The 18,215-nt window shown below is 40.8% G+C and overlaps 1 protein-coding gene across 8 annotated transcripts in view; it reads left to right on the top strand.

Moving 5' to 3' along the window:
- The first annotated feature begins 1,286 nt into the window (after nt 1-1,286).
- The window catches only part of LOC117543727 (nuclear receptor coactivator 3-like), a 42,423-nt gene continuing 25,494 nt past the window's right edge, over nt 1,287-18,215 (top strand). For 7 of the 8 annotated variants that reach the window (XM_034212230.1, XM_034212227.1, XM_034212228.1 and 4 more), the window contains exon 1: nt 1,287-1,409. The gene's annotated coding sequence lies outside the window, so the exon portion shown is untranslated. The remainder of the gene's footprint in view (nt 1,410-18,215) is intronic. The other variant, XM_034212224.1, reaches the window with a different exon arrangement.

The raw sequence follows: 18,215 nt of genomic DNA, 5'->3' as shown, positions 1-18,215 counted from the left end.
ATGTAATTGAGGCTCTCTCACTCAGAAAGACATACAAACAGACCAAAAACACACACTACAAAAATGCAGGAAAAACTATTTGTGTTCTTTTAAAAACTGTTGGTGACTTCATCACTTCACCAGGCTCTAACATAAACAAACCATCTGCATTGATCTGAGTAATCCACATTTAATCATGTTTTTAAAATATATATTTGTTGTGACTAATTCATGAATAACCTATTATCCATCCTTATAGTTGTGTAACAATTCAGGAAATACTCTTGGTCTGTCAACACAAGCTTTGTCTGAGTAACTTTTGTGAATTGGTTGCACAACAGATAATGCTATGACTTTGGTAATGAACCTCCTCAGTTGCTTTGCTTTAACCAAATAATTTGTATGGACAACTATGTACTGCATGCAAACCCTTGAATGTTTTCACCTCAAAGTTTGTATAGACTGATTGCAAAATTATTTTCAGACAGGAAAGAACAAGTAGGGAGCTAATTACCAACTCTGCCTCTTCTCTTCACCCCCCTCACCCTACTCTCCCTCCATGGTTGGACCGTACTCCCTCCTCAGTAGTAAACATGTAAAACTAGTGTGTCTGAGAGATCACCATGGAGATAGTTTCTACCATCCTCTGTGGATACTCAGGGGTCGACGGTGGCTCCACACTCACTTCAATTAATACATCTGACACTGGATTCAAAATCTGTGGGGCATCAGGCTGCACATGATGGCATCTAAGTGAGTGGCATTTACAGACATAATTGCAAGGTACTAAAAACCCAATTGTGTTGCAGCGGATAGAGTGCCCTGTTTAACATTATGGAGACTATAAATCACATTTGCAATTTAAAATGTGGGCATTATATTTATTTCTGTTTTACACATCGCTCACCCTGTCAAATTGCCTTTTGCACTGTTTTGCTTAATTGGAAGTCTACCATCATACCATTTGTTTAAAGGCCAAATGCCCACTTGGGTTATTTTTAATATTTAAAAACAATGATTCATTTATATTAAGCAAAAAATATCGTTATAATTGTATGTAAAAATGAATAGCATTATAAAGCAATACTCTAGGCGCGGTATGACAAGTAATTTGCATAAAGCTGCTTTCCTGCCGGCCTATAAATAAGTTTTGTAATCTCTCCCCTAATAATATCAGTGACTGCTGCTCATATCGCCTTTGGGTATTGCTCTACGTGTAGTTCGCATAAAGAACATGTCCAACCGTTCGAAGCGTCTTTCAAAGGGAAACCTCCTACATTACCCAGAATCCCTTTCGCTCTGCTTACAAGCTGGCTCCCTCCGCTCGGGGAGTGTTTCGCATTTAAACAAACACGGTCCTGCCGAAGATGGCGGAGAGTTTGTAGAGGCGTAAAAAGAAACTGCTCTACTCAATGAAAGCGTCGAAGCCGGTGAGTTTTCTGCAGTTAGTTTATGTTTTATTTATACATAAGTTTTGGACAGGGAGTGTAGTGTGTGTTTGAAATGTGCACATTAGTCCCAGAGAGATAGTCGGTGTTGCTCCGCTTCCGAGCAGGCTGTGGTTTTATAAGCTACCGTGATACAACGAGCCACCTTACCGCTGTCTGTGTGTTATGGAAGATCTGTTATGATATCAATAGCTCTTAAACTTTCAATAGAATACTGTTTTACATTAAGCCTGGCATGTTTATTTGTCTTTTCTACCGGTTATTTTTCCTTTAGCTACAAAGTTTACGAGATAGAGGCTCTCTGGTTCACTGTAGCCTAACGTTAGCTGTTATTGCTCCACACTGATATGAGTAAACTCGTTTGTGTTTAAAAACCTATATGTTAACTTTGTAGAGACACTGGGCTGTGTTCAGCGTCCAAAACACTATAGATTACCTTTGGAAACAGTTTTTTTCCTTTTTTCACCAGCAGTTTTGGTACACACGGGGCTGCAGGAATTGTGTGTGTTCACAGCTCAACGTTAGTTACACCGCAGTCGTTTTCTTGGCTGACATAATACAATTGTTTATTGGTCATTTGTTACGGTTTTTCAGCCTGCACCGTTAGTTTAACGCAGAGTTAACTGGTTTTAACTCAATGTATATTCTTCTTTGATATATTTTGCACAATTCTGCACACATGTTTGCACAGCCCTCCATTTAAATATAAAAAATACTGCAGTTTGTCATATTCACATTGTACTACGTTTTTAAGTTTATTTTGTATATTTACATTTGGTGTAAATCCTTCGCTTTATTATAATTTTTTGAATGTTAAATCGTTTTTTTTAAAAAACATTTTCTTTTTATAATCGTTATGTTTCTGACCATACACCAAAGCAAAATCCTTGCATGTGACAACGTACCAAACGCAACAAACTCGTTTCTGATCTGCCTTTTGTTGTGAACAAACCCCATGCAACACCAGGTAGACAAATGGCCAAACGAGAGGCGCACAATGTGTCTCTTTTCGTAAAATAGGTTTTTCTTAATCTTTGATACATTTCTGATGATAACCAGCTGCATAACCACCTTGTATTTCCACTGCTGACACCAAACTTGAACTGGTTGGCTCACTCTGGTTTAGAGAATCCTCAGCATCTGTTATGTCTTTGCATAGCTGTAGAGAGATTATGCATCCGTGATTGTAATGGTTGGTATAATGGCCCATCACAGGATGATAAATGTTGCTTTTCACCGCTGATAAATCATATTTAGGTACATGATGTGTGTGAGGGAGAGACAGGCAGACTGGCTGAAGGAGATGGATGTGTTTCAGTGCAGGGAGGATGATCCCTCTCAGGGTTCAGGTAGAGTCCAGGTTTGCTTTCCCTGTGCTCGACAAGCTGCATGCTGAGTATTTGGGTGGTAAGAGGACATTCTTGAAGAGCGTGCTCATGTGTACTCAGACAATGAGGAGGTAGTTTAGTCATTCCACTGAAACGGTTGAGGTATAGGTGTGCTGTCGCTTTCTTCGCCTGGGGCCATCCCTGCCAATACTTGCAGGTATTTACAGCGCAGTTTCCACGTGAGAGATACTCAAAACCTCTTGCTGTTTTTGTTAGATTACCACACGGTTTAGCTGCCAGGACGTCGCTTACTGATGAATGTTCCTGTTTGTATGATTTCATGCAGGCCAATCAATACGAAATCTGCAATATCTCACTAAAGGGAGCATTTAAATGGCAGGCAGCTGGGAATAAACAAGGGAGAATGGTGCAGCCGTCAGATGAGCTAACTTGTCTTTATTTTGAGTCTGATGGAATGCCATTACTCAAGGTATTTTTGTAAGTGGTAGAATGACCACTGTGGGAACCTGTCCAATGAGCTGCTTCTGCTCATATTCTTGGCAAACGGAGCCCCCTGTCCCCCATTCTCTGTCCCTTTATCTCCCACTTTCTTTCTCCCTCACACAGGGTGTCAGGCTGCGTTAACAATGAATCAATCTTTGGGGGGATTCTTTGACTGCAGATGGGGTGAAGAAGTGACTGGGATGCATGGCTTTCGCTCTTTGTCTGCCGGCCCCTGTGCTCTCAATAATTCATTAACTTATCACTTTTTCTCATGGGACTGGGAGAAGTCTCTCTCTGGTGGCAGATTCTTACATCAGATTGCTGATTGATAATCGAATGAGCACATGTTCAGTGGCATATTCAGTTATAACTCATTGAGGTTCATGCCAAACATTTAAGCATCCGGTCCAAAGTATACAATTGTAGAAATATGTTGTTGTGACGCATTTACCAACAGACTAAGGAAATAAATGATATGGGAATCATGTGTGTCAGATAATGCATGGATGTGAAAATATTCCCGTTGTGCCGTTCGTATTCGTTCAGTGACGTCTTCAGCTTCTGGGTAATGTTTCTATTTTTCAATTCTGTCTGTGTATTGATTGTTTCACTCCTTTTTTATGTCCAGAACAACTGTATTTTAAAAACTATACATATGTGTAGATGTATTAGGGCTGATCGATTATGGCAAAAATCATAATCTCGATTATTTGGGTCAATAATTGTAATTGCGATTATTAAATGCGATTATTCATTGACTTTGAAAACATCCATTTATTGGAGAAATTTTGTTTTAACAGTATGTTTTTAACAGTTGATTACCCTGAACTTTAAGTATAATTCAAGTGGAAAAACAGAAGAAGAAAAAAATGATAAAAGAATAATCGTTTTATTTCGATTACATTGTTTTCGTAATCGTTGCAAGCCATAATCGTAATCGCGATTTAAAATACTATTAATTGAGCAGCCCTAAGATGTATAGATCTATATGGAAGCACTGTACATTCATAAAGGAAACCAGTAGGCTTAATTGGGTTCAAAAGTCAATGTTTTCCAATACTTAAAAACATTTATTACATTTCCCTGATATGTAACAGTCTTGGGTAAATGTGTTGCATTGAGTTTAATAGCTGGTATCACGACAAAGAGGAAAAACAAGTGACACGCTTGCCACTTTCTGATAGCTGTCTCGAATCTGTCTTTGTCAAGCTGCATTTTTGCGTCGGTGATGTCTGAATACAAAGCATTCTTCAAGTGTTTCGTCAGTGTGTGTGTCTACAGAGAGATGGAGATAATACGTTTCGTTACGAGTAACTGCCAATCGGTCATGTGGTATGTGTTCAATTTAAGATGAATGCATGGGTGAGTAGTGGCTCTGAGAGGACTCTTGATGACACACAGAGCTGAAAGCAAAGCCTGATTGTTTACCCTAATTGAAATATGACTCCTCGGACGTCGAGCCTTTTTGTTAGGCAGCAGTACAGGTAGAGTAGGGTTAGTCAGGGAAAATACCAGAGCTGATACCTCTGGAGGGTAACTGGTAGCTAGCAATTGTCATTCAGGTATAGAAAAAACATATTTATATTAATGTCATCAGGATTTAACACTTTCCAAGTTGAGTTGGAGTACATTTTTACAGGATGCCATTTAGACTTGACTTTACATGCCAGACTGTTTTACAATCACGGTTTAAAAAAGTTTCACGTGGTCATCTCAAGCTGTGTAAAACAAACATCCTGTTTAAACACCACATCTCAAGGTCACTCAGTTTTGTGTTTGTTAACATGGACAAACACAACCCCCACACCAGTGAGTTAGTGCTCAACAGGTAGGTTCTGCCTACCTCTGTAGGGCTAAATATAGAAAACTCTGCTCAACAAGACAGTCGTGTTTCCACTGCTAAAATATTTACAGCGACTTTGCCCAAACAAGTGAGAGTGAGAATATGAGAGCTGCCGAGCCAGATTGTTGTTGACTAGTCAGAGGAAGCCAGACAGCCGGCCCACTGAGTCCAAAGTCAAGCGGCGTAGTTTGCACTCTCGAGTCTATTGGAGGTTACATCTCATTCATCCCCTCGGTCCCCTCTTCTTCAACCCTGAGGTAATACCCAAGTGTTAGGCTAGCTCAGCCATATGTGAGCCATGCACACTTCTGAAAGCCAAACGGGCAGCCTGAAGCAATCATTGCACCCAATTCTAGTTTATAACCAGCAAGGATTTGGAACAGTTCACTCTCTGTAGTCCCTGTTGATTGGACGAAGGCAAGAGTTTATTAGGGAAGGGGGTGCCAAGAGCTTTGTCCCCCCCCCCCCTCCCTTCCTTGCCCTTCCTCTTTAACTTCAACTCCCCCTTTAACTTTCGCTCCCCCAGCTGAAGAATGCTCGTAAAACGGGTTCACCTGAACAAGCCAGTGGGAGGGTAGCTCCCTGGCCTAGTTTTGTTACCATTGTAAAATGTTAGCAAGACCTTGTTTGTGTTGTTTAGGGCCCCCTTTTATTAAAAAAAAATGCTTTGGGGGGGAGACAGCAAGGGTGAAAAAAGTTTGGTTTGTGAGATAACTGCTACCAGATGCTCTCCCTGTCTGTTATTGAGGAGAAAGAGAGGTTGGTAAAGAGGAGAAGAGAAAAGAAAGACAGTCAGTTCTGGATGAACTTCTCAAATGCTACATGGAAAAAAATCCATCTTCTCCTTGTCTGCAATTTTCTCGTCCAATGAATCTTCCATTTAAATAAATTAAAAATTAAAAAAGTGTGTTTTATTTCAGGCTAGATTATTACTTTGCAATGAAAACAACAAGGGGAGTTTGGCGTGGACAACTACAAAGTGCACATGTTCCAAAATGTCACCTTTACTGCCCTCAATGCTCCATCCCCTGTAATTGAACTGTGTCAAATGGTTGGTTGCAATTATTCCCTCCTTTGTTTACATTGTGTTCCTCTCCCTCTCTGTACATTTCCAAGATGAAACGGTTGGATGTTGGACCTATGTGGCAATGGGGTGTGGTTTCTGGGTCTGCCTGGATTGAGAGGCAGCTGTGGCTGGCATGGCGCTGCCGTTGTGAGTTGTAAGAGGATCCTTGCGTGATGTGACCGTGCAAGCAACGAGCTCTGCGTGTCTCCGGTCTTATAGTTCACCTGTAATTTAAAGGCTCCTTTCATTAAAATAAATTATCGCAAATTGCAGCGGGTGTGCAGACACTTGCTCACGGCCTAGTGCTAGACATCTTTTCCACAAATTGGAATTTCTACTTCATTGCAGCCTTGAGTTCAAAGAAAAGTCAAGTTGTGAATGAAAGACTTCAACGCCATCGTTAATGGCTCCAGACTTTCTACAGCATGTCAACACTGGCAAGGCATGTGTCAGATAATTTAGTACTGTCCATTTTTTCCTACAACACTCATTCCTTAATTGGACTGATTTTTTTTCTCTCCTTTCTGAATAAAGTGGAAAATGTTCCCTGCTCCTCGCTCTGCCGGGTGACGTCAGCCCTGAGCGTGTGGCTTGTTGTTAAGGCAACAATCCAATAAAAAGGTTGCCTCCTGACGGTGCCACATCATCTGAAGTTTGCACCAATGCATTATTTTGTATACCAAATAGCAGTCACAAATATTGGAAATTAGTCCGCTCCAATATTTTGTATGTAGGTGGTTCCAATTTTGGCAAGTGACCGACATGTTTCCATTCGTCTTGTTTCTCGTGGTGCTCATACGCTCATTTGATTGCCAATGCCATCCTGGAACAAGTGATTCTATAGATTCATACTGTGGTATGACTATAATAGGAGACGTTAAGGTCCCTGTTCAATTTGCACCACCGTCTGTATTACCCTGTTCCATGTGGCTCCCCTTATATAGGGCAATTTATGAGTTTGAATTTAAATAGAAATGGCAGAGTTTGACACTTACGGGGGCCAAACACACAGTAATAAGATCAGTATAAGTGTGTTTTGCCGCAGTGTGGATGAAGTCATCTCGCATGCTTTTGAAGGATTCAATGAATTTCCTTTGACGGACAAGGAAAGTATAGTAGTCATAAGTGTTGTAAGGTTTTCAATACTTACAATTGTATATTAAAAAAACTCAATCTTGAAGAGGTAAACAGTATGTTATGATTGTGTAGTTGTTGTTGAACGGTACAATCTATGTACTAGTTAAGCTTTATAAAGGATGCACAATTAGTTTGGTAATAATTTTGATCGAGATTTGATCTTGACTTAGTACAAAAGTTATGCTTTAGGTTTAATTTAACAACTTATCAAAAATGTGAAGAATTAGACAAGTAATGTACTGCGGGCTGCAATACAGTTGCACAGAAATGCACTATTATCAAACACTCTAGAGTCTAAATAAAAAACGTAATAGAAACTGATATCTCTTCGGCTTTAGTTTTCAAATAAAACGGGTATTCTTACCAGTGACGCCTATCAATATTATTACATTACATGTTACTTGTTGGACGCTTTTATTCAAAGCGACTTACATTCTTTCTCAATACTGTGGGAAATCCCCACAGGAGCAACTTGGGGTGAAGTGTCTTGGCCAGGGACACAACGACATGCTGACTGCAGTGGGGTTTGAACCTGTGCCACAGCCACTTTGTTTCTGCTTCCCGACAAATACACTTAGTTATGTGATTTGGTTTTGTTGACCATGAACTTTTTTTCTTGGCGTGTGAAAACAAATGATGCACTTTGAATCAAAGGGCGGCGTGTGTCAGCTCGAACAGCATGACTCGTCCTTTGCCCGCTGCCTTACAGTGTGAGCGACTTGATTAGCAGTGCAGGCTTAATCACTCAGCAGATGGGAACTGGGTGCAGTGGGAGCAAGACACAAACAAACCCACTGTTGGATTATGGCGTGTGTGTCAGGTCACTTCTGATTCAGATTCCTGAGTGTTATGATACAAGGCCAGCAGCGCTCCTCATTTATTTTTCTCCCATTCTCCTTCTCTGTGTGTCTTTCAGCACTTGGTACTTGTGACCCCTGTATCCAGCCTGTCCTCATAAGTCATTTAAACAAGCTTTTAATAGTGTTAACCTGAACTGAGCGCCATGTGGTGGGCAGAACGTGTTGCAGGCTCTGTCCGGCATTGTAGATGAAGACGTAAACAGAAGGAAAACTAAAGAGTAGTATATTACACCTTATCAAGTGTACAAGGATTAGTTCAATACATTTTGACTCATTATATATAATCAATCAGTAATTCTGTGTGTTTCACTAGGATACAAAAATAACAAAAACGGTCTCTTCTTGTGCGTTGATCTCGTGATTCTCAGATTTTGAGTTAAGTTGTTTTGTTTTTTGTTGGGCCACACTTAGTTGTTTTTCACCATGGGATAAAAGAAAGCAAGTATTGATATTTTTCCCGAAAAGCATGGCTGCGAAGACAAAAAAACCCAGTCCCGCTCGGCTCTCCGTTACCCCTCGTACCTCTTTTCTGGAATCTTTTTTCACCTAGGCTCTGTCAACACGTGAAACTGGCCAGTTGAAGGAAAGGAAAAGCAGTAGTAAAGGGAAAAATGGGAGATGGGGGGGGGGGGGTGCAGTTGTGAAACTGGCGTCAGACCATCTTTTGAGTGGAATTCTTTGCGGAGGTTAAAGTTCAGGCGCTGCAGCGTGGCGCTGTGATTGGCTGAGGAAAGGTGAAATGAAAACCACAGTAAACTTTTGACCCCGGCGCAGGAGCTCTGCAGGAACGCCCAGCCCAGCTCTGGCGTGGTGGAACAGAGCCCGCTCTCTTCCTGTGTTTACTCCACCAATCCAACAGGGACGGTGGGGAGAGGGGGAGGAGGAGGAAGGGGGAGGGAGCACAGAGAGAGAGAGAGAGAGAGGGAGGAGGGAGGAAGGGAAGAGGGAAAATCGTCAGAGCTGCGCTGCAGTCTGAAAATGAAATGAATATCTGTTTTTTTACACAGTGGAAACGTGTGCACAAACACTGTTTCTAAAAAGTTAAAACCAGGCAGTGTTTCTTCAAATCAACGTGACATCATTAAGAATATTTTCCTAAATGTAATTACAGTGTTGACATATCTTCACTCTGAATTATCTGAGGCTACATGAGATTTCTCTTCTCCCTTCATCTCCATCAGCTGCTAAAGATGCAAATGTTATCAGAAGGGCCAATATGGCGGCCGAGCAGGCCTTGTCGCTCTGGCTCTCCAGATAAAAGGCGGTTTAAAGGCCTGATTAATGATCTAATTTCCATAATATTAGCCTTGTGCGATCACAGCCGCCTGCATTTTGTTTGGCCGCTGTGGTCTTTCTGCTGGACGATGGTGTCTCCTCTCTTATCTCCTCGCTTTATACAGCAACATGTCAAGCTTATGGAAAATGAAGAGTGTTGTTGGAGATTTAGCTGGTTGGATATATGCCGGCGTGCGACCTTGTCTGGTCCTTTTGGTTCTTTGTCCGTATTAATGATGGATAGTTGTAAGAGATGCATGCGTGAAAAACACACACACACACAGTGGAATCTGCCATCTCTTTGTTTCCACCTTCATTTATTTTCCCTGGTTTTTCTACACCATGCAGTTTGTGTGAGAATAATGGGGAGATGCACACACAGCTCAGATGTGTGTGTGTGTGTGTGTGTTGTGTGCTGGGCATGGGTGGGGGATGTTTTTTTATAGGAAAAAGCAATACATATGAAGGCAGTTCCTCTCTGCTTTGAAATATCTTCTCCCCCCTCACCACATTCATCTATGGGCATCATGTACACGACAAGTTTGAGGAAAAGCCACAAAGACAAATAAATGTTCTGATTTGTTTTTATGTGCCCTTGTAAAATTATTTTACGTGACATTTTCTAACATGATTTACGTCAACAATGTTTTTTGCAAATGTGTCGCAGATGAGCTAAGCAGTGTTAACTTTTTGGGACATTTCTGTCTCATTTCATTTCTTTAATCTACAAAGATTTCGTGTGACTAATATTATTAGATTAGGGAACTGTTTAAATGTTAAGGACAGTTTAGGTCTTGATTGAACAATCAAGCCAAATTCCATACTGAGTTATGCACCTTACTTGTGCTTTTCTGAAAAGCTTCACACACTTCAATGAGCTTTGGAAAGTGTGCTTCACTGCCTGCTTTCCAAACTCCACCTCCCTCGTTTTTCGTTTGCGTCACCACCATGGTTTTTGAAAGGTGCGCTTTATTCCACTGTGAGCTGCTCCTTGTGTGACTTTAACTCCGACTCGTTCAGGCCTTTCATTCGAGAAACTTATTTAAGCGAGTTAATTTGGTAAATTAAACAAGTTTGGCTTTGTATTTGTTTTTATTTATGGCAGTGCCAATTTGCAACCCTTGCATGGTTTGAATGGATGGTCACATTATAGCTGCAGAGGAATAAAGAGGCAGAAACATCTTGTTCCACCACCAGACACGCTACAGACAAAGCCTGTGTTTTCGTCTTGTTTTTAAGCCTCGCTGGAATTTCACAGCTGCCTCAGCACCTAAATGGAGTCTTTCTCTGAACAATTTACAGCTTCCCTTTTTTCTAAATAAACACTTATACACACATGCTTGACATATGTTCTTTTCATCCCCATCCCTGAATCGCATTGTGTGGTGCCACTCTCCTCTTTAATACGCCATCCTGGCTTCAGTTGAGTCGCTCTAGCCCATGTTTCATTGAAATCACGTGTAATATTGGCAATGTTCACCAACAAAGGGGCATTTGACTCTATGCAAAAATCTTTGCTGCAGGAAGTTATCCTTTTTCAAAATTAAGTGGGAATCCCCAAACTGTCAAGATGATGGATGGTTGCTAAACAAAGTGAAATATGTTTCTTAATTATATGAAGCCAAACCAGTAATGTCCTCTATGGTTCCTTTGTTTTTCCTTCCATCATGCAAGGGTAAAATAATGAATCGCTTAAAGTTCACCAGTTTCAAACACTAAAAGTGCTGTTGCAATGCTCATTTTCTAACTTATTCCTTAACTTACAAGACCTTCTGATTACAAATGTTACGTTGCTTTCATTGTCTGTTCGTCCAGAATGAAAACAGAATGATGGAGCTACATTTGAATTCATTCAATTTTCACTCAAAACTATTTGATGAATATTTCTAGGTGCCCATAAATCCATCTTGAAAAGGTTTGGATTTATTTACATTAAAGGTCCCATGTCATGGCCATTTCTACTGATCATAATTCCATTGTTGAGGCAGGGCTCGACATTAAGGACTGCCCGATGGCCCGGGGCCATCTAGTATTTACCTCGGGCAATGAAGCCTTACCTGCTGGTTGCCCGATCGGGCAATCTATTATGCCAGTATCATGCAGCTCGCGGATCAGTAATGAGTGACCCCCCGACAGTAAAACTAAACATATCTAGAACTAGTTTAGGTAGTTTGAGAGGTAATTAAAATAGCTACGTGTGATATTCTAACCTGAAGTGTGTGTTTTGTCCGCTCACCGCTGCATGTGATCATGCAGAGCTGCGTGTCGACTCGTCAGCAGCAGCTGATCTCTCTCTCCCGTCAGATTAGACTTCACTCGCGTTTATGTCCATATCGATCAGATCTATCTAGTTCTAGCTAATGATAGGACTACCTGCTTATTAAAAGACACCTAAACAATAAGTGTCGCTATGCAACCGGGTGAGGCCACAAAGTATAGCGCAGCATTATGCATTTGTTTACATGCCCACCGGAACCCCGAGGCATTACCAACAGATCAACGCACAATCAACCCATAGGACATCTCTTTCTCCACATTAAGTGTTAGACATTAGAATTGACTCTTCTTGTCGGTCACATACTATTCTTGTCTGTCACATAAGTGGTGCAACTGAAGCGGTATTGCGCTAAAGGGAAATTATTTTGACCGAAGAGATTTAGATTTGTCGACGAACGGGAACTCTGACGTCGCCATTTTGTGTGCTTCGCGGATGCGCTCGGCTCCTCTCGACTGCTGCTCGGGTCTGCTCGGTCAGCTTCCGGATGAGGAGGCATTCGTTCGACCAACTTACAGTAGATAACATTACAAACGTGAAATTAAGAATAAAATTGAAATTGTACAATATAATATTGTGGTGGTTCATCTTATAATTCAGTCTAGAGAATGCACCAGACAGCATCTAAGACCTGCAAAAATCTAAATGTTCTAGGGGGAGGCCCCCCAAACCCTTCGTACCATTTCGTCCGCGCGCATTTTTCAGGGCAATCTCTATTGGGCTCAGGGCCATCTGTAAATTAGCTTAGATGGCCCACAGGGCCATCTCCCAAAATCCTTAATGTCATGCACTGGTTGAGGTATACTAAAATAGATTTATACTGTGCAATTTTCCAAACTCACATTGGTTTCTCATACAGCATCTCTGTAAAGTATGTGTATTCACCGTTATTCACTCTCTGTCCTAAACGGCTTGTTGGAGCTCCTGCCCCCCCTCCCTGTGAGCCCAGTGTGCTCTGATTGGTTGGGACGTTGAGAGGCTTGTTGCTGCGATCTGCTGCGAGGAGCAGCAAGCAGCCTCTCGTCGATACAGCGAGAACAAGCGAAATTCATCCTGAGCACACACAAACACTCGTGGCTTGATATTTAGTAAGAAAAAGGTTTATAACGCTGTGAGAATGGGTCTGCGGAGAGCATTTATCCGCGATCCCAACTTAGTAGCCTGAAAAACGTTTACCCATTTAAACAGTCGTGGTAGATACCTTGTTTGTTTTAAACATCATAAATACACAAACAACAATGAATACTTACAGGTTGTGTACCCGAATCTCCCGCTGGTCCAAACAAAGTAGGAACAGCATCGTTCTTCAGTGCCCTACGCTGTACATATCCGGCATGAATCGCTGAAAGGTTTGGGAAGCTTTGTTTCGTGAAAGGCTGGCAGAGGGTGTGGCCTCTGGGTATCCCCACGTCAGAGTACCCAGGAAGAAAACATTGGAAAATGAGAAATCTCCAACGAGGTGTTTTGGGGAGGTCTTTTCTGTGTTAGAGTTTTACTCCCTACAGGGTGTACTTTGAGGGTTTTTGACTCTGCAGACCGTTTACATGCATAAAAACCTTCATGACACCCAAGGGGACGGGTAATAAGCGGTAAAGCATGACATGGGACCTTTACAAAAGGTGCTCCTTGACAACTAGGAGTCAATTATTAAGTGCAAAATGACAACAAGCTTTTTATACATCAAACTAATCTGTAATGTGTTTGTCAAAAGTTTGTTTTTACGATCGAACCAATCTAAAGTGTGCGGGACTGTTGATAATTTCTCAAAACCCATGATATTTCTTTGAATGTGAAGGATTTTACACTTTATTCATATAGTAGACTATTGTTTTATATGTTAAATAGTGACATGTATATAGGTTTCTTCATTTTTGCGTTACTAATTCTAATTTATTAATGAATGAAGTCTGAAGTCTCCACATTTAGATGTTGAGTCTGGGGTCTGCGTGAGATCCAGTTGCACGCAGCCCAGCGGCTGGCTGTATGCTCAGCAGGAGGCGGAGAAGTTCTTTGAAGCAAAACAGGAAGTCATTCTCTCCTCTTGTTTCTTTTTTGCTCTTGATGTCACAAATTCAAGTGGACACCTTTTTGTTACTTTATTACCATGTCTGTAGGTCTTTTGGTGTTTTTGAGTGTGTGTGAGTGCAGTAATGATACTAAATGCTTTTAGTAGCTCTTGTCTGCCTTGATTTTGAAAAGAATGTCACTTTTTTTTGCAGTATATTCCTAAAAAACTGAAGCTATTTAACCAACTCTCTGTTACACACATTCATAGTAAAGAACGTTTGGGCACATGTGCTTTGGCTGTGTAGGGATCTTTAGTTGTGTATGTGTGCCCCATTCTGTCTGATCTTTGTTTTGGGTTGGCCAGTGTTTATTGTTGGGCCTGCCACTCATTGTCTCAGGGAGATCAAGTTGCCGGTTTTATTTCAGGCGGAGCAGGCATGTCCTCTCCACTATTCTGGTCCTGACTGACTGACACTGCTGCCATTATGGCCATCAGCCAAACTCCTTTGTGTCCAAATAATTCTCTTTTTACAATAGTGACTGAAGTGTTTTGATTCTACAGAAAATGCAGTGTCATTCACTACCAGAAGTGTTTACCTAAGTAATCTCATCAGCATCTTATCTGTTAGAGAACAGGCTGTTGGAGATCCCCATTGGCTCTCTTGCTGATAGTTGTTAGGCACACACAAAAAACAACACTCCTCAAGGAGCCTCATATAGTCCATTCAAACACATTCAGCTTTTTCAAGCAAAGAGTCCTTTTAGGCCCCGTCCGTTCGGCTCAAGAAACCTGTCCGTCCACACGAGACAGCTGGAAACCGCTGGAGGCGCTGTAGTACATATGCTGGGCCTGTAAGTGGCGCTGTACTTCCGCCACAAAATACACCAAAAGCAGCGAATAAGACCCCCCGAGCATGGTTGCCATGGTTGCCTGGTTGCCCTTCTGGTTATTCTCCGCAGTGGATTTAGTAACATGTAGTTCATGTAGTTCTCCATGTCCACTTGTTGCTGATGGTTGTGGTAGAGGAGCTATAGATTTTGCACTAACATCTGTATCATGGTCAGTAGCGTCTGGAGCACGAACGCAACCCTGTGATCTGCTGTTGTTGTTGGCGAAACGCATCAGCAATGACGCAGGGGTGAGCAGGAGAAGTGGGGAGAGGCAGGGCTATGGCGTCATCAATTCAGGAAATGATCGTATAGGGTTGACCACAATATATTGCTATACCGTCTAGAAAACTGGGTGGGAGTTTCAGCAACAGCTCTGAATTGGTTTAGTTCCTACTTAAAGGACAGACAAACTTTGTCTTAATAGGCAATTACAAATCAACCATGACAACTATGTCATGCGGGGTTCCTCAAGGCTCCATCTTAGGACCTTTGCTTTTTAATATCTATATGCTACCACTGGCTCAAATTATTAAAAACAGTGATCTAAGCTATCATATCTATGCAGACAACACCCAGATTTATTTTAAAATTACACCGGGAGACTACTCTCCGATTAGAACACAGAGCAAGTGCATTGAGCACATCAATGACTGGATGACTCAGAACTTTCTCCAATTGAACAAACAAAAAACTGAGATCATTGTTTTTGGAGCAAAGAAGGACCGATTAAAAGTAATCGCAGAGCTTCAGTCGGCAGACTACAAAGTAACTCATAAAGCTAGAAATCTAGGTGTAGTGATGGACTCAGACCTGAATTTTAACAGTCTCATTACAACAGTTATTAGGTCTGCATCACCTGAAGAACATATCTAGGATTTAAAAAAACTAATGTCACAACAGGACTTAGAAAAGCTTGTCCATGCATTCATCTTCAGTAGACTCGACTACTGTAATAGTGTCTTCACAGGGCTCACAAAAAATTCCATCAGAAAGCTGCAGCTGATTCAGAACGCTGCTGCTCGAGTCCTCACAATCACTAAAAGAGTGGATCACATCAGTCCGGTTCTGAAGTCTTTACACTGGCTTCCAGTCGACCAAAGAATTGATTTTAAAATTGCTAGTTTTTAAATCACTAAATGGTTTAGGACCGAGGTATATAAACGATCTCCTGCATAACTATGAACCATCCAGGAGTCTCAGGTCCTCTGGGTTGGGCCTGCTCTCTGTTCCAAGAATAAGAACTAAACATGGAAAAGCAGCTTTTAGCTATTATGCCCCAACAATCTGAAACAAACTTCCCGAATTGTGCACGTCCGCTGAAACACTTCCTATTTTCAAATCCAGACTAAAAACATATCTCTTTGCCGCTGCTTTTAATTGAGCTGTTCATACTCACACACACTGCAGTATGCCTTTTATTCATGTATTCTGTACCTGCTGTGTTTATTTCTTTATTTCATTATCTTTGCTTTTTTATGCCTGTTTTTAAATGCCATTTAATAATGTGTTTATGCTGTATTTATTCTTAAATGTCTTTTGTTTTTATTTTGTAAAGCACTTTGAATTGTCGCGTGCTGAAAGGTGCTATATAAATAAAGCTATTTTACCTCTACATTTATATAGCAGAACCCAGATGTGGCGCAGCGGATTGGAGGTGGGGCTTAAGACGATTATAAGTGCACATGCTTTGGGCCCAGATCCCTGGAAGATCCTGGTATTTTTGTACCCAATAGTAAGGACATGTTTTAATCATGTGCCACTACCTGCGGGTTTGGAGTCCCGTTCCGCATCAAATGCAAAAACATATGCAATATTTTAATCTAAATTAAGAGTCTTTGTATGACTAAACAGGTAACAACTCCAGACTATTTCAGGCCAAGAACTAATTCTTTATTTACGCTGTGATAGACTTCCTCCTTGGTGATAAACAAGATAAAACGATTATTAATTCTCAACATTAGGAGATAACATAATTGCTTGATATTTTGAAACTCTTACTTAATCTTCAGTATACTTGCCTGCCGTAAATCTCTCTGAGCAGCAGGTGCCCCTCATTTCCACTTCTCAGGAGTAATGTGTAAGAAGGCTCATCGATCCTCATTTGCCCGTCATTACTCAGTGCACTCAACACCGAGACTGTCTGAAATCATTTCCTCCTTCACTCATTCAGTACTCTCTAAATGACACATACTTAATAGTTAGGCGAGCATTTAAATTGAATTCTGGCGATCGCTGATCATTTTTGCATTATCACTGAGAGGTGTAGAGTTGCATGACTGTAATTTTATAGATTCTGACACTCATTTGTGAAATTGTAGACCAAAACCCAAATGGCTGACAGTAAATATAGTGTATAACATAATAAATAGGGAGTGTTTTCAGACACAGCTTGAAAGATACATGCTAGCCTTCCAGGTAAAACAAACAGCCCATAACTTCACTTCTCACTCCTACAATTATTCTACTCAACTCATTTTGTAATGCTTTAAATTGGAGTACTTCTAAATAAAAACGTTGTGAAAAGCAGAATTTTTTACATTAGATTGGATTTACTTTATCGATCACAATAAAAAGCATTGCACATGAGTTAAAAGTAAAACGAATAGAAATTAAACAAACATTACATGTATGTACATATCAACAGTAGAAAAGGCATATCTGTGTAGAGTATCTCAATTGAATACAAATAATAAATATACAGAATAAGTTAGAATACAATAAAATTAACCAAACAATTGCTAACAAAATGTAAAAGTAGCTAAATGAAGCTCAGCGCAAGTTCTTTCAGGAAGACTGGTATACATTCAGCCCGCAGCTGCTTATAATCAGCTCATCACGGGCATTGTCCTTAACCTATTACATTCACCTCATTCTCCAGCAGCCAATCACTGTGCTGCAGCCAAACTTTAAAATGGTTCTCCTCTCTCCTGCAGTCAGCTGTGATTTCAGGTGTTCATGCTGCCGCCCGCCTCCTCCCCATCCACCTCCTTTCATCATATCCAGTGCCAGGAGAGCTAATCCAAAGACCTCATCACACCTCCTCTTCATCCCATCCAGGGGCGGATCTAGACAAATATTCATAGGGTGGCAGGAGATTTTGAGGGGTGGCATCCCCTGGCAGAAGTATATGCTGATTTAATCGCAGTCATATCAATTAATGTTAACTTGGAAAGCCACAATATTAATATTTTAACTCAATAACATAGGTGACATTATTGTGGCACATCAGTAAAGCCTTAAATAGAAATATATTTATATATTTATTTAGCATATTGTTTATTATATTATAACTTAGTACTTTTTTAGCATATTGTTGTGTTGTTTGTTTATTATAACTTAGTACTTTTTTAATGCATTTAAGATATGCAACACTAAGCTGTCTGTGGCTCTTTCCTGCTGTAACGCTGCAAATTTCCCCTCTGTGGAACTAATAAAGGTATTCTGATTCTGATATAAGGTGGCAGACATCATTTAATGAATTTTAACTGAACAATAACTGAATGAGTTTGTTTCACTCTTAGACCAGCAGGGGTACCAAATCTATGAAGACTGCTGCAGTACATTAATTAACTGTCTCATCGATGTTTGTCTGAATTAATATA

The sequence above is a fragment of the Gymnodraco acuticeps genome, unplaced genomic scaffold (genome assembly GCF_902827175.1).
Source record: "Gymnodraco acuticeps unplaced genomic scaffold, fGymAcu1.1, whole genome shotgun sequence".
NCBI classification, from domain to species: Eukaryota; Metazoa; Chordata; class Actinopteri; order Perciformes; family Bathydraconidae; genus Gymnodraco; species Gymnodraco acuticeps.
Note: the sequence above shows the minus strand (reverse complement) of the source record. Positions and strands in the feature narration are given on the sequence as shown.